Raw genomic sequence first — 15,135 nt, forward strand, 5'->3', positions numbered from 1 at the left:
AGGGAGGGAGGAGGCGCTGGTGCCGTGTGAGGGAGAGGGAAAGAACGCACACATGCTGATGATCCACACGGCAATTCCAAGACCATCCACGGGCCAGATCTAGAAGGCAATTGGGCCTAATCCGGCCCACAGGCCTTAGTCTCCCTACCCATGATCTAACTGTTCTATGGTGCCTAAGGTGTCTCTGGCTCCTATTCCCTACTATGACCTGCTTCAGTTGTGCCATTATTAGAGTAAAGCCAAATGGCTTTCTATACTGATCCTAAACATATTTATTTCAACTGAGCCTCCAAGTTTAGGATCACAGAATTTTAATGAAAATATAGATTCTGAAAATCATGAGCTCCCTACAGATAAATGACATTGATTTTTTGAGCCATTACTCTTCTGGATAATCTGTGAGGAAAGATTAACTGTCTAAACTTTACTGACCATATTCTGGTCTATATACACCCAGGCTCTAGAGATCAACTTCTCTTCCATATTTTGGTCTAATGAAGATGCCTGTGCAAGAATATCAGTTAATATTTCTATCAATAGAAAAGGCTGAATAGCCTGATCTAACCTAAGTTGGTTTGCATTTCTGCTTCACAGGCAGAGTCTTCCAGTATACATAGGCACTGCAATGAAGAAATCCAAGGCTTGCTTTTTCCTTTTTTTGACAAATGAACCTTTGAAAAAGAATACAAAGGGACTGTGGAACACACAGCCTGATAAAGATAAAAGATTATCTGGAGGGAATAAACACACCAAAAGCAAAAAGTCTGCTTAATTCCATCACCAACAAGTGTGTCTGCTAATTGTCAAAACTTCAGATATCAAAGGGTTCCACCTTTGTGTAAAGAACACAAGAAGAACCCTGGACCCTTCCAGCCCAGATCTAGTCCAGCATTCTGTTATTACTGTGACCAACAGATGCCTATGGGAAGCCCACAAGAATAACATGAGTACAATAGTTCCCCCCAGAACTAGTCTATGGCGCTACATCATTTTTATAATTAAAAACGCTGACTCATCTTTAACATACATTATGAACATCTGAATGCGCATTGGAGCTGCTTCCCATGACGACAGCATTGTGCTGAATCAGCGGGATGAGCATGGCAACTTCATTTCTACCCCAAGCCAAAAGTGAACACATCTGTGGGGGTAGCTCTCAGTTGCCTGAGCGAACTCTTTCTTTCTGTCCTTTTTTTACTCATTACTCATGCCGAGCCAGCCAAAATCGTAAGAATTAATGATTTATTTTCCAAGTAATTTTAGAGCCAGTGCATAGCCCAAAAGCAATCTATCTTACAAAAGGAAAAGCCAGAGCAGCAGCACGATACAAATAATTGAGTCACCCAGTGTGAAAACTTTTATTGTAATGGTTATGAATGTATTTGGTGAGGCTTCCTAGGCAGGTTAGGGCAGGAGCAGACTTCTCTCCCATTCGTACGCAGTCACATTTTTGTCTGTGTTACCTCTACCCTTCATTCTCCTCCAACGCCAGTACAGTGGTGCCTCGCAAGACGAAATTAATTCGTTCCTCAAGTTTTTTCTTCTTGCGAGTTTTTCGTCTAGCGAAGCACGGTTTCCCATAGGAATGCATTGAAAATCAATCAATGCGTTCCTATGGAGACCGTCCGGGGACAGAGGGGAAGCGCCGCGGGCCTTCCCCTCTATCCCCGGACCTGTTTTAAAGCAAGGGAAGGGGCAGCAGGGAGAATCGCTTCTCCCCGTTGCCGCCCCTTGGTTCAAAAGGGGTGCGGGGTGCGGGGGCAAGCTTCGTTTTGCAAAGCAAGCCCATAGGGAAATTCGTCTTGCGAAGCAACTCGAAAACGAAAAAACCTTTCGTCTTGCGAGTTTTTCGTCTCGCAAGGCATTCGTCTTGCGGGGCACCACTGTATCTCAACCCCAGGACACCTTGTCATTGAGCTCTGGCGCTAATAAATTTGTGTATCTTCTCTGGTGTTGCACTGACCAACAGTACTGAGAACCAACAAAGAATACACTTTTAATCCGACTTTTATTTTGGGGTAGCTCTTTTCTTGGGAACTATACAATAGATCTCTGGGGAACCTCTAATACAGTGGTGCCCCGCAAGACGAATGCCTCACAAGACGGAAAACTCACTAGACGAAAGAGTTTTCAGTTTTGGAGGTGCTTCGCAAAACGAATTTCCTATGGGCTTGCTTCGCAAGACGACAATGTCTTGCGAGTTCCTGCTGGTTTTTTCCCCTTTCCCCCCCTTTTTCTAAGCCGCTAAGCCGCTTATCAGCTGATCCGATCAGCAGATAAGCCGCTAAAAGCCGCTAATAGCGCTAATCCGTCAATGGGCTTGCTTCGCAAGACGAAAAAACCGCTAGACGAAGAGAATCACAGAACGGATTCTTTTCATCTTGCGAGGCACCACTGTAGATCAATGACAGGTTCTCCTGTTTTGTGCTGTTATTGGCTACAATTGCTCAATTGGCATTTCAGCTTTTCCCATCCACCGATTAAAGCATCCTGGGGAAATATTCCTCTTGAAGAACAGACCTTAAGTGAGGCAGAACAAAATACCTGATGAAATCACACCACAGCCCTCCCAGGTAATGAGGGTATGCCAAAAACTGCTTTGACCAATTCTGCACCCTGAAGTGAAGCCTTTTCTTGCCTTGGAGAGAACTTGATAAGATCGAGTTTTAGAATCACAGTTCTTAACACAGCATGGCGCAAAGGCCTTTTCCACTGGTATCTCCATATGCCTCCTGCAGTTGCTTCTAAAGTCAGGAGACCATCCAGAGTGGGATTCAACATGCAGAAGCTTCTGTCAGAAAACAAAATCAGCAACCCCTCTCCCTACAAGCCTAAGCACCTTTTGCTCATTCATATGGGTGTTAAGATCCCTAAATCTATTAACTGCCATATCTTAACTGTTTTATATAACTGTTTTTACTATTATACTACTTTGATGTGAGGCTACCATGCAGGTTGCTGATCAAATTACGTGGTCCATCAACACTGGAGCAATTGGAGCTCCTAGGCAAATTACTGGACCTACATATTCTTAATATGAATTATTCCTGTCAATGGGATTCTATATGACTGTCACATTAAACCATATGCATCTCTTTTGAGAGTGAATTTAAAATACACTTCCAAACAACATTATACAGTCAAAAAGCAACTAATACTATTTAAGAAGCTTCCTGCCACTTTTACTGAAATACAATCATTTATTTTTAATCCATTGATTGCTTAAAAACAGGCCCTTAACTTAATACGTTCTGCTGACAGCTCAAATAAGAGCTAATAAGCAGATTTCAGAGAGGAATGCAATTCATGATTTACCTCTTTTGATCATATTATATGACTCTTTGTGAAAGGTTCCCTCCATATTGAAGGAAGGGAACTACATTTAACCTTCTCAAATAGCATGTCACTCAGTAACATGTCAAGATATTTTACAGAAGGGATGATCAACCTTTCAACATCAGAGCTCCAAAACCCTTAATTCCTATGTAGAGAAAAATGAATTTTGGACAGATGAACTTCAGTCACGCCACAGGGCTGAACAGCTTAAAAAGCTGCACCTTCCAAAATATCCTCTTTTATACAACTATGAAAGTACAGGATCCCTATTGCTGAAAGGTTGGTCATCTCTGGTTTAAAGTGAGAGCTCTGTAATTCTTACCAGTTAACAAGCAGCAAACTCCCCAGTCCAGTGCATGCTTACTCAGCTGTTTATTATCAGATTTACTTAAAGGTAAGGGCAGATTCTAAAAGGACCGCTATGTTAGTGTCTTGCAATAAAATCAGACAGAACAGCCCAGTGGCACCTTGAAAGACTTAACTAATTTACTGTGACATAAGCTATTATCTGCCTTGTCAGATGCATGAGAGAGATCATGAAAATACTACGCAGACAAAACAGAGGCCTGGTTTGCACATAACACTACGTCATGGTTTGTTTAAGCCAGGGATTGCTTAAGTGTAGTTTTCTAGATGTTGCTGGACTGCAGTTCCCATAACCCTTGACCATTCACCAAGTTGACTAGGGCTGATGGGAGCTGGCACTCAACAAAATATGGAGGGCCACAGGTTCCTCACTCTTGATTTAAGTCGTGGCTTGTTTAACAAACCACAAATTTCCTCACATGATTATATTCTAGCTTGTTTCTCCAAGGTTTCTTTTGTTTTCCAGCCGTTCTCACATTTTGCCTTTTATTACTTGTTGAGGCTCTGGTGTTGAGTGGCCAACAAACCATAGTTAACGGTGCTGGGTTCCTGCATGATGCCAAGCAAGAAGGCAAACACAGTTTCATAAGCAAACAAACCATGGCTTTACACTGTGGTTTGCTGGTGGCAATTGTGGTAAGCTTCTGGGCAGGATTCTCACGTAACACTAACCCATAATTTAATAAGGTATAGCTGAAAAAACAAAGTTTACAGTTAGGTGCTAACCAGGCCAATCAGTCATACATCAACAATCTTCACTAGCTTCATTCTCACTAAGGTGGTCAAAGGGAAAAATCTGCCATGTGAGTCCCCAGCAGGAAATATGGCAAGATGCTGCCCAGACACAGTCTAACCACCTCCGTGAGGACAAGCAAGCTCTAGTCCAGAGGTGGCTAATTTATAGGCATCAGTTCCCACCATCCCTGAACATCAGCTGTCTGGAGGGGCACGTGTTAGTGACCTTCTACCCCAATGTTTCTCAAACTTGGGTCCCCAGCTGTTGTTGGACTACAACTCCCATCATCCCTGACCACTGGTCCTGACAGCTAGGGGTGATGGTAGTTGTAGTCCAACAACAGCCGGGGACACAAGTATGAGAAACACTGCTCTAGTCCATTAAAGACTATGGCAAAATGTGCTAAGTCTTTAAGGTCCCACAAGACTTTGCCGTTTTTACATCCAAGTATGCATAATTAAGATTGCAACCTTAGTAAGGACTCAAATTGGACCTAAAAAAAATTAAACCTAGTGACCAACTAAAAAAAGAAAGAAAAAGTCCTCTGCCTCTCTTTTGCAACTAAGCAGACTTTTTTCTTTTCTTCTGCATGTCGAGTCCATCCATTGTCCTCCCACCATTCCGTTACCATGATTTCTGAGAGTTGTCATGGATATGCATGTGAACTTTCCCAGACTAATAACTTTCCTAAGAGTAAACCTAAACACCCTTTTTTAAAATAATGGACTTCTAGGGAAATAAAGAAAATGAGAGAGAATGAATCCAGCCCAAAGTGGTTTATTGATGTAATCAAAGTATGTTTTTATTTACTCATCCAATTAAAACAGCCTAACTATGTAGTTAGCAAAAGTGGAATGTATTTCAGGTACAATCCAGAGTTATGGACATCCTTAAATGTCTCCCAATGGAATACAAGAACTTTAAAACACTTAATTATGACTAGATTGGATACACCGTTGTCATTTTTCTCATTCCCTGCCCCATCCCCTAATCCTCTATTATACCTTCTCACACCATTCTTGCAATGTAGGCTAGGCTGCGAGATCAAGAGATCCTCTTGATTACTGCATCAAATGCAGTTTCAGTTTTTGCTTTGAAAAAATATTAAAAATTGAGTGGCATCTTTTCTCTCTCCCTCTTTACCAATCTCAAGCCATTTCCTTGCCTATCTAACCCAACAGCTCACACCGGCTCCACAGCCTCTCTGTCTCTTAGTAGCTTAAGATTCACATCAGTTCTTCACAAAGAGAGAGTTCAGGGTGAGTCATATCCAGAGAAGTGGGCTTTTCTCATCTCCCTTCCTCCTCTCAGGGACAAACACAACCAGCTATTCATTCTTTGGCCAAACAAAGCAGGAGAACAATGTTGTCAGCAGAGTTACACAGGCAGCCCACTTCTCACTCTTTACTAACTTTCCAAAACACATTAGTTAGGAAGCCAGCCCCATCCTAAAGTCCTGCCTTCACTTAAGCCTTTGCCCATATAACACCGCCAAGGCTTCCTGAGCCGTTCAACAGTAAGGTAATTTTGGTGCAAATCAGTAAAACGAGTGAAAGGGGTTAGGTTAGGGGGAGAAAAGCAACATAAATTTAGTTAATTCCCAACTATAAGAATAAAATTCTATTTGATAGGACTCCTAACTAAAGAGGTAAAAAATTTTTAAAAGGCCAGCACATTTTAGAAACTTACTTTAAGAGGAATGTTTTGTACATCAATGCCAGTTGTGTCTGCTGAGAGAAAATCAGCTGGGATGCATAATGGGCAAATTCCATCACATTCTTACTACCATAGTAACCTGTTTTTTAAACAGACACACTTGCCTTTTACAACTCAAAATACGCAATTGCTGGCAACTCTTTAATAAAAGCTCTCTATTATTAACATCTTTCTAGTCCAAAGGAATCCCTGGTCAAATTAAGCAAAGCCAACATAGTGGAGAGCACAAGCGTTAGTAAACATCTTAAAGGCATCTGAATAAGCAGCTTAACCCTTGCAGAATACCGTATACACTGCAAACATTAGAATCTGGTATACTGGAGAGACAAGTTGGCACTGAAAAGTACAACAGAGCTGGTGATAATTATGATTATTGTTTTCTGAAGCACTTCATGGTACTTTACCAAATACAGAAGGGCAGGTCCTCGCCCACAATGAGTTTACCATACAATCAAAAATTCAACACATGAAGACAGAGAAAGGAGAGTGAAGTGGAGGCAAAGGAGATGTGCTTGCTGCTGTTACACATATATAGGCTTAGGCTGCAAACACACCATACTTTTAAAGCACATTCACACACACCCCAGAACAAAACACATCTTGGGAACTGTATGCGCATGCGTTTGTTATGCGTGATCAACATTGTAGCTCTGTGTGGAGCTAAACTACTGTTTCCAGGATTCTTTGGGACATAGGAACGGTACACAGGCGGTCCCGTAAGACGCAGGAAGTACAGTATTATATACCTATACACTGATGAATCACAGAAAGAAATTTAAAAGCTCTTAAAAGACCATCTCCAACCTCCTATGCCAAGGGAAGACAACCCACCAACTTTGACTCTCACTGGTAGTTCCAACAATGCAGAATGTTACAATAATAAGACAAGTGGATTAAGGAAGGGGTGAAAATCAGTTATGAATATTTTACCATATTATCCAGGATAATCTTTGACAACTGAATTTTTAAAGATATATTATACAATCATTCCACACGCACACACCTTCTTTACATATTCAGACTACCAGCTCTAACTCTAACACAATTAGTAAGCCACATCATGTGTGCTATTTGCCAAATGTAAGTCAATCTTAGACGTTTTGTTATTTACCAGTTATTTGACTTTGTACATTTAAGTTAGCTCCATTCAACGGCCTTTATATTAATCTTTTTTTGGGGGGGAGGGGGAGAAATAAACATGCCATATCTATATACATGTATCAGCCTGTATTCACAAGCACTAAACCATTGATTACGCTCTTCACTTTAATGCCCCATCAACATGACTCTAACGTGTGATGAAAAACCCAACCTTTCGCTCTCCCTACTGAGGTTATGAAGGGAACTGTTAAGTAATCTGCATTCAACAATCTTGTGTAGCCTTTCCATAGAAATCAATTTTGTTCCCCAAAAGCATTCTCTTCTAAAACCTGAGTAGGCAATTTCAGAATGGAAGCTATTCCTCCTAACTACAAACCAACCAGCATTCCTCTTGATGTAGTAGCCCAGGGGTAGGCAACCTAAGACCCGGGGGCCAAGTGTGGCCCAATTGCCTTCTCAATCCAGCCTGCGGATGGTCCGGGAATCAGCGTGTTTTTAAATAAGTAGAATATGTCCTTTTATTTACAATGCATCTCTGGGTTATTTGTGGGGCCTGCCTGGTGTTTTTACATGAATAGAATGTGTGATTTTATTTAAAATGCACCTCTGGGTTTTTTGTGGGGCATAGGAATTTGTTCATTCCCCCAAAAAAAATAATAGTCCGCCCCCCCCCACATGGTCTGCGGGAAGGTGGACCCGCCCATGGCTGAAAAAGGCTGCTGACCCCTGTAGTAGCCAGAAACCCTGTGCGCACTTCATGGCGAGTCTCGTTGGATCCGGTAGGGCTTACTTCTGAGTAAACATGCAACATGGGCCCGGACTACACACAGCCTTCTTTCTACTCCCGTCAATAATAATAATAATAATAATAATAATGATGTAACAAAAACTCCAGCTCCGCAAACCTTAAATCAACCCGGCGTTCTTTTTGCTGTTGCATCGAACGGAACTTTCCTCAAAAGAATACACCGGCGTGTATTTTTATTATTATTATTTTGGAAACCAACCACCCTGCTCAAGTTTTTCTTTCATCGCTCTACATAACCAAAAAGGCGCCACTCTTACCTCAGGGGATGCTGCTTCGCAGCGCTGGAAGGGGAAAACTCGGCAGCCGCGCACTATTCGCCCCAATTTGGGCAGCCGGAGAGACTTAGCACGCCGCCCCGCTCGTCGGGCGCGGGTCCACCGCAGGTTCTCTTCGGGCTCCGTCGTTCACCTTCAAGCGGCTTGGCCGGGGCAGGAGCGCTGCATGGTTCCCCGACCGCTGAGCCGGCGGTAGTGCTGCTGCGAGGCGAGTTTCGCGGCTCAGGCAAGCAAGCAAGCAAGCAAGCAAGCCGCCAACCAACCCCGGGCGGCGCGCGCTGCAAACTCAGGCAGCTGCAGGCACGGCGGCCAAGCCCCACACGAGGCAGCGCCGGCGCTCCGGGAGTGATTGAGCGCCGCTCCGCAGCCACACCCCTGCGCCGCCGGAGCCCCCTCCAGAGGAGCTATTTACATACGGTGACCTCCCGTTGCCCTTTGCCGCGTCGAGAACTTTTCCTTTAGTCCTCCCCATAATTCTTCCTTTTAAAACCAGCTCCCTGAAAAAGTCATGATTTACTACTTCCTAAAGGCAACCTTTTTTAAAAAAATATTGCCGCTAGGTCAGGCCAGGCTGTTAAGCGCAGCTGATTTCATTAGCTTGAGCCCCTCCCTTGACTGGCATCCAATCTTCCCAGCCATAGTTTGTGGTGGGTGGTTTTTTTTCCCTTCTTGTCAAAAACTATTCACCATGTCAGCCAAAGGGGCCCGCATACCAGCAAATAAGCACGCTTAATTAAAACAGCAGGTGAGGAAAGCAATAAACAAGACAGCCCTCTCGCCCCTGTGTGATTTCATCCTTCGCCAGGCTTAAGGAGAAGAGAAATTTATACCACCGCCCACCAAATGTGGATATCCGACGGGTCAAACTGAGCCGCAATACTGGCAGCCTCCAAATGGTCATATTATTGCCATGGTTTGAAGCAAAGCCGGCCCTAACATTGGGCAGGATTCAAGTGGTCCATCTATAACAGTGCATATACCTGAATCCACCCCCATTGTTCAGCCCGGACACTGAGGTCCAGCTCCGAGGGCCTTCTGATTCCCTCACTGTGAGAAGGGAGGTTACAGGGAACCAGGCAGACAGTCTTCTTGGTAGCTTGGTAAAGAGTTGCCAGCAATTGCGTATTTTGAGTTGTAAAAGGCAAGTGTGTCTGTTTAAAAAACAGGTTACTATGGTAGTAAGAATGTGATGGAATTTGCCCATTATACATCCCAGCTGATTTTCTCTCAGCAGACACAACTGGCATGAAGTACAAAACATTCCTCTTAAAGTAAGTTTCTAAAATGTGCTGGCCTTTTAAAAAAAAAATTACCTCTTTAGTTAGGAGTCCTATCAAATAGAAGTTTATTCTTATAGTTGGGAATTAACTAAATTTATGTTGCTTTTCTCCCCCTAACCTAATCCCTTTCACTCGTTATACTGATTTGCACCCAAATTACCTTACTGTTGAACGGCCCAGGAAGCCTTGGCGGTGTTATATGGGCAAGGCTTAAGTGAAGGCAGGACTTTAGGATGGGGCTAGCTTCCTAACTAATTTGTTTTGGAAAGTTAGTAAAGAGTGAGAAGTTGGTCAGCTCATCCCTTCTCCAGCCCCTATCATATCACAAACTGCTTTTGAAAGTCTCCTCGTTTTCAATAGAAGTTTGCCTTGCAGCATGAAAAACTGCCCGTTCCGAAATTCAAGTGCTTATAAATCTAGTTGCTTGGATCCAGGCCCAAGGCATGTTTTGGTAATCATGTGGAAAATGTGATTATATGGCTTAGCCAAGAGGGACTCTCATCATTAGTTGCCATTCGGACTGAGCTGGGACTAGAGGCATACCTGGGCTTGCTTGCACCTTTAGCAAGGCGATGTATTGGCACGAGTGCAAACCCATCTCCATTAAAAAACATGGCGTAATTCACAATCACAAATGACCCTTAAGCTGAGCATTTAACAACGCAATCCTATAAATGTCTACTCATCAAGTTCGTTGGGGTTTACTCCCAAGAAGCTAGGTGCATAGGACTGCAGTCTAAATCTAGCAAGCCAGAGGTAGGAACTTCAGACAATACCTCACTTGCCTTCTCACTTCTGACGAGGTGCCAGAAATAAGCCCCACTTAAGTCAATGGCCATTGCTCTCTGGGGTCTTGGGCGGGCTGCCCCTCCGCCAGATTGCTTGATCAGGTGCCTTTTCCAGTAGCACCAACTGTGACTTGTTGGGAAAATACAACTGGGCAAGACAGCTGGCCAGCAACAAACAAGCATCTAACCAGCATCAGGTCAGAAGGGCAGCAATTGGCAGACGGCAACATCCATGTCCAGTGTCTGCCACCTGAAGAACAAACCATAATACTCAGCCACGGTTTGAAATTGGCTTAGTTCAATAAGGCACAGTTAACACTAGCCACAGTCTGAGCTTGTTTGGACAGAATGCTAAATAATGGTTTAGTAAGCAGGCTTCAGGCTTAGAAGCTCCCCTCACATGGACGTGAGGAAGAAATCTGAATCTTTGGCTTGTCTGTTACTCACTATGTTGAAACCTGGATAAACTGTAGCTAGTCTTAACTTTGATTTAGGGAAACATGCCGACTTCAAACAACAATTCACAATCTTCTTTCCCTAAACCATTGTTTGCGGTTTGGATAAATCATGGTTAATTTAAAATGGAAGCAACTGCTTCCAGACTCTCTGTCATACATGTGCTGATGGAGGGAGAGTACCTGAAACTGAGGTAGTTTAGTATTTTGTCTTAACCAGATCATTTGTTAGGCATGAGAAGTTGTGGTTAGTTAAAAACAGCAGAAAATGCTTCCAATTTCCTCTAAGCCGTGCTGGAGGAGGATGGGGGCATATGGGCCTGAGGTTTGTGTATGTAACACTAAACTATGGCTTAGTGTTGTATCTAATACAGTACAGTGGTACCTCGGGTTACATACGCTTCAGGTTACATATGCTTCAGGTTACAGACTCTGCTAACCCAGAAATAGTGCTTCAGGTTAAGAACTTTGCTTCAGGATGAGAACAGAAAATTGTGCTCCGGCATGGCGGCAGCAGCAGGAGGCCCCATTAGCTAAAGTGGTGCTTCAGGTTAAGAACAGTTTCAGGTTAAGTACAGACCCTCGGAACGAATTAAGTACTTAACCCGAGGTACCACTTTATATAATTTTCCATATATGTATATTTTGTTATTTTGCAAAACTATGTGAGTACACTTTTTAAAAAAACTCCCTAAGAAGAAACCATTAATTTTGAGATAAGACAGCCACAGGCAGCCTCACCCAGAAATAGAAGGACTTTCTTTCTTTTTAATTCTAGGAATTACTGTACAGCCTTGTTTATTCATAAGGCAAGGAAGAGATATAAGAGTCTTTCAGATAGTCATGCTTTCTGATAAAGCAGAGGGTAAAGTATACATTACATGGGGAATGTACTATTAATATATAATGCAAAATAAGATAAAATTAGAATTTTTAATAGCCCTTTCTGATAAGAAAAGTTCTACTGTCTTGTCATGTGTTACTCTTTTTTGCAAATAGTTCCTGGAATAGCACTCATCAATGTGGTCTTGCAGGAAGAGAACTGAATTTGGTTCTGGGTTGAAATTACACATCTGCCATGACCTCAAGTATGTGGCTTTGGGCAAATTACCGTAAGTATATTTCAGCTTTGTTTGAAAAGAGCATAATAGTGACTATCACCTACCTCTCAGGGTATTGTGAGGACAATCAGTAAAGTATTTTGGGGAAGGGAAACAAAAGAATGAAAGAAAGCAAAATAAAAGTGTCTGACTTGTTCACTAGAGGCTTTGGCAGTGTTCTATCAGTCTTCTGCAGCCCAGAATTATAAGGAACTCCAGTTCATATTGTCCTGTACCGCATGGGCCTTATTTTCCATTCAATTAGCTGTAGACTTTGTTTCTAATAATTCATTCACACACTTACCCAGCTAATTATCATTGTTCTGTAGTGGAGGGAACAGGCAAGCATGTGCACCTTATTCTAGTTTAGGCCTAAACACAGAAGTCCAATTTGCATGATCCTTCCTCCTCATTAAAAGGAGGGAAACACTGCAAGAATTAGATCCATGGACTGGAGTTCACCATGTGAATATATGAATCAGTTCCTTTCACTGTGTGAATATATGAATCAGTCCTATTATATAATCTCTGTGTTTGGTTTCTGGGATTAAGCTAAATGCCTATCAGTAATTCATTCTTTTATATGTTTTGGACATTTCTATACACCTCATAATCTAAAAGAATTTGTGTTTTCAGATTTTCTGCTTCTTATTCTTATTCTTATTCTTGCTACCAATTCCTCAAAACTCCCACACTGCCTCAGAGTTGCCTCTCTCTTTCCTTGAATGTTGACATTCTGCAGCTGTGTTGTCTTCTGTAATCCCCAAAAGTTTTTCTTAACATTGTTCTATTACTTTCTTTCCTTTGTCTGAGTTCATAAACCAGGAGCTCAAAGGCTTTCCTGCTACTACATTGGTAATAATTCTGCCTTAGCCAGCAATTTATATTTCTAAATAAAACAATGGTTTTAAAACAAATACTGTTCCATAACTTTTGTCAGGAGTCTTGACTGCTTTTTAGATAACAATATTTTTTAACAACTTCTATTCCAGAACCTGTTGTGTTTTCATCTTTCTCTTCATCGCAGAAAGCTATTCCAACGAATGTTTTCTTCTCAAGCTATAGCTAAATGACTACAATCAAATTCAAACTGTGTAGATCTGTTGACTCTATCTCAAGGGTACCATGATCACAATGATTATTTTAAAACAAACTGTGGGTGAACATAATAATTGTGTCAACCAGAAATCTTAAGAGTCAAGGGTATGTGAAAGGCACACACTGAGCTGGCTGAGACATACAAATCTTGGCTTTGTGCCTGTGTGCTCCATCCTCATGTTGCCTCTTCCCTCCTCAGCCTGCTCAGATTATATTTATTTAAACCGTAAAATATAGGATACAGCATAGACATAAAATAAAACATTTCTTAAATAGCATCAAAATAAAACCAAAACCAAACCAGCAAAGGGAAAGCAGTAGTACCAAAGATCTGCAAAGCACTGAAATGCTTAAAAAAAAACAACAGCTGTAAAGCCTGGAAATCTCATAGTTGTAGAGTTGGAAGGAAACCCAAGGGTCATGTATCTAAACCAGGCATGGCCAAACTCGGCCCTCCAGCTGTTTTGGGACTACAATTTCCATCATCCCTCCTGTTAACTAGGGATGATGGGAGTTGTAGTCCCAAAACAGTTGAAAGGACAAGTTTGGCCATGCCTGATCTAATCCAACCCCCTCCAATGCAGAAATCTCAACATGTGGTTCCCCATCCAATTTTAAACCATGCCAGACTCTGCTTAGCTTTGCAAATGTATTAGCAGTTTCATTGCTGCACCACTCTTCACCAGGTGCTGAAAGTACCACAATGTAGACACAAAGCAAGCTTCTTTGGGAAGAAAATTCCACAACCAGGGCACAACTGAAAAGGTTGTGGAATTTTCTTCATAGACACACCCATCCAGAATGCAGGTGGCTTCTATTAACTGCAGTTTCCTGTTACATCTGAACCAGAAAGCCATGGTTACCAGGTTCCCAAGCAGTCAGAATCTGAAACCACAGTTTGAACTTGACTTAAGATCCTGCTTTGTTCTGACACTAGTAGCCATGATTTCCCAGTTTGGACATAACAGGAAACCCATGGCTAATGGAAGATTTCCTGGGTTAATATCAGCGTGCTGAGTAGGAAAGCATTTTTTTCTTATTTTATAATTCCTCTTTTTGCTGTCTTTCCTTTCAGACTATCAGGGTCATTGAACAGTAGATTGTTTTCACTTTAACAGGCTCCTGCCTCATCATCAAACTTGTCACAGAAGTGAGAGCAGCTGAGAGGCAAGGACAATTATTTCAAGATAACAAGATCCTGACAGCTGATTCCTGCTGTAAGAATGTTATAAATACAGTCACTCACAAGGGCAGTAAAACAGATGAAACCACTGGAGAGTATATTTAATTCACCTCAGGTGTCACCTTTCCTCTATTCTTTCATCTCCTTTGCATCTTAGCCTAAAATATTTATTGTCTTTCCTTAAGTCTTTTTTTTTTTAACCCAAGTGATCTAGAATTGGATCAAACACTCTGTTTTAATATTTCCAGCAAAAAAATAAATCAAAGTAGCTGAAGATTATAAACTGTAAATTTCAAAGAAGTACTGAACTAAATATGGAACGTAGACAGAAATTACCTTCAAAACATTCATCTGCAAAGGAAAGAGGAAGCACCAGTGGATTTGGAAACAAAGGGATGGAAGGAGGGCAAATAAAACTTATCACTAAGATCATAAGACGAGCCTGCTGGATCCGACCAAAGGTAGGTCCACTATCCTGTTCTCAGTGGCCAACCCAATGCCTATGGGAAGCACGCAAGCAAGACCACAGTGCACCAGCACTCTGCCCAACAGCTCTTCGGAAACCTGGTGCCTCCAGCAGCAGAGACAGAACACAGTCATGCCACCACTTGTGGGTTCAAAATCCAAAGTTTAGCTGTGCATGAAGAAGTACATTCTTTTGCCTGTTCTGAATCTTCCAGCATTCAAGTCCAACTAGGAATTTAACTCAACGCTTTTTTAAAAAAATGGGAACTACATTGGGCCGCTTCACAAATTCAACTGGCTTGAGGATTACCATGGTCGATAGTGTAGGCATAAATAAGGCACTTTGTAAACTGGGTGCTGTGGGATGAAAGCATCCCAAATGCGGAGTAAAAAGGGTCAATACTCACAAGGGCTATAGAACTGTGTGA

The 15,135-nt window shown here is 42.1% G+C and overlaps 1 protein-coding gene and 1 long non-coding RNA gene across 3 annotated transcripts in view; one reads left to right on the forward strand and one right to left on the reverse strand.

Moving 5' to 3' along the window:
• The window catches only part of BCAR3 (BCAR3 adaptor protein, NSP family member), a 90,409-nt gene extending 75,373 nt beyond the window's left edge, over positions 1 to 15,036 (reverse strand). The window contains exon 1 of one of the 2 annotated variants that reach the window (XM_082227829.1): positions 15,018 to 15,036. The gene's annotated coding sequence lies outside the window, so the exon portion shown is untranslated. Of the gene's footprint in view, positions 1 to 8,320; positions 8,652 to 15,017 lie in introns of those variants that run through there. The other variant, XM_082227830.1, reaches the window with a different exon arrangement.
• On the forward strand, positions 11,539 to 12,878 carry LOC309535224. Its single transcript, XR_014221136.1, has 2 exons — positions 11,539 to 11,726; positions 11,861 to 12,878. It is a non-coding gene; the product is annotated as an uncharacterized lncRNA (long non-coding RNA).
• Positions 15,037 to 15,135: the final 99 nt, after the last annotated feature.

Source organism: Podarcis vaucheri (genome assembly GCF_965113315.1).
Source record: "Podarcis vaucheri genome assembly, chromosome: 6".
Lineage (NCBI taxonomy): Eukaryota > Metazoa > Chordata > Lepidosauria > Squamata > Lacertidae > Podarcis > Podarcis vaucheri.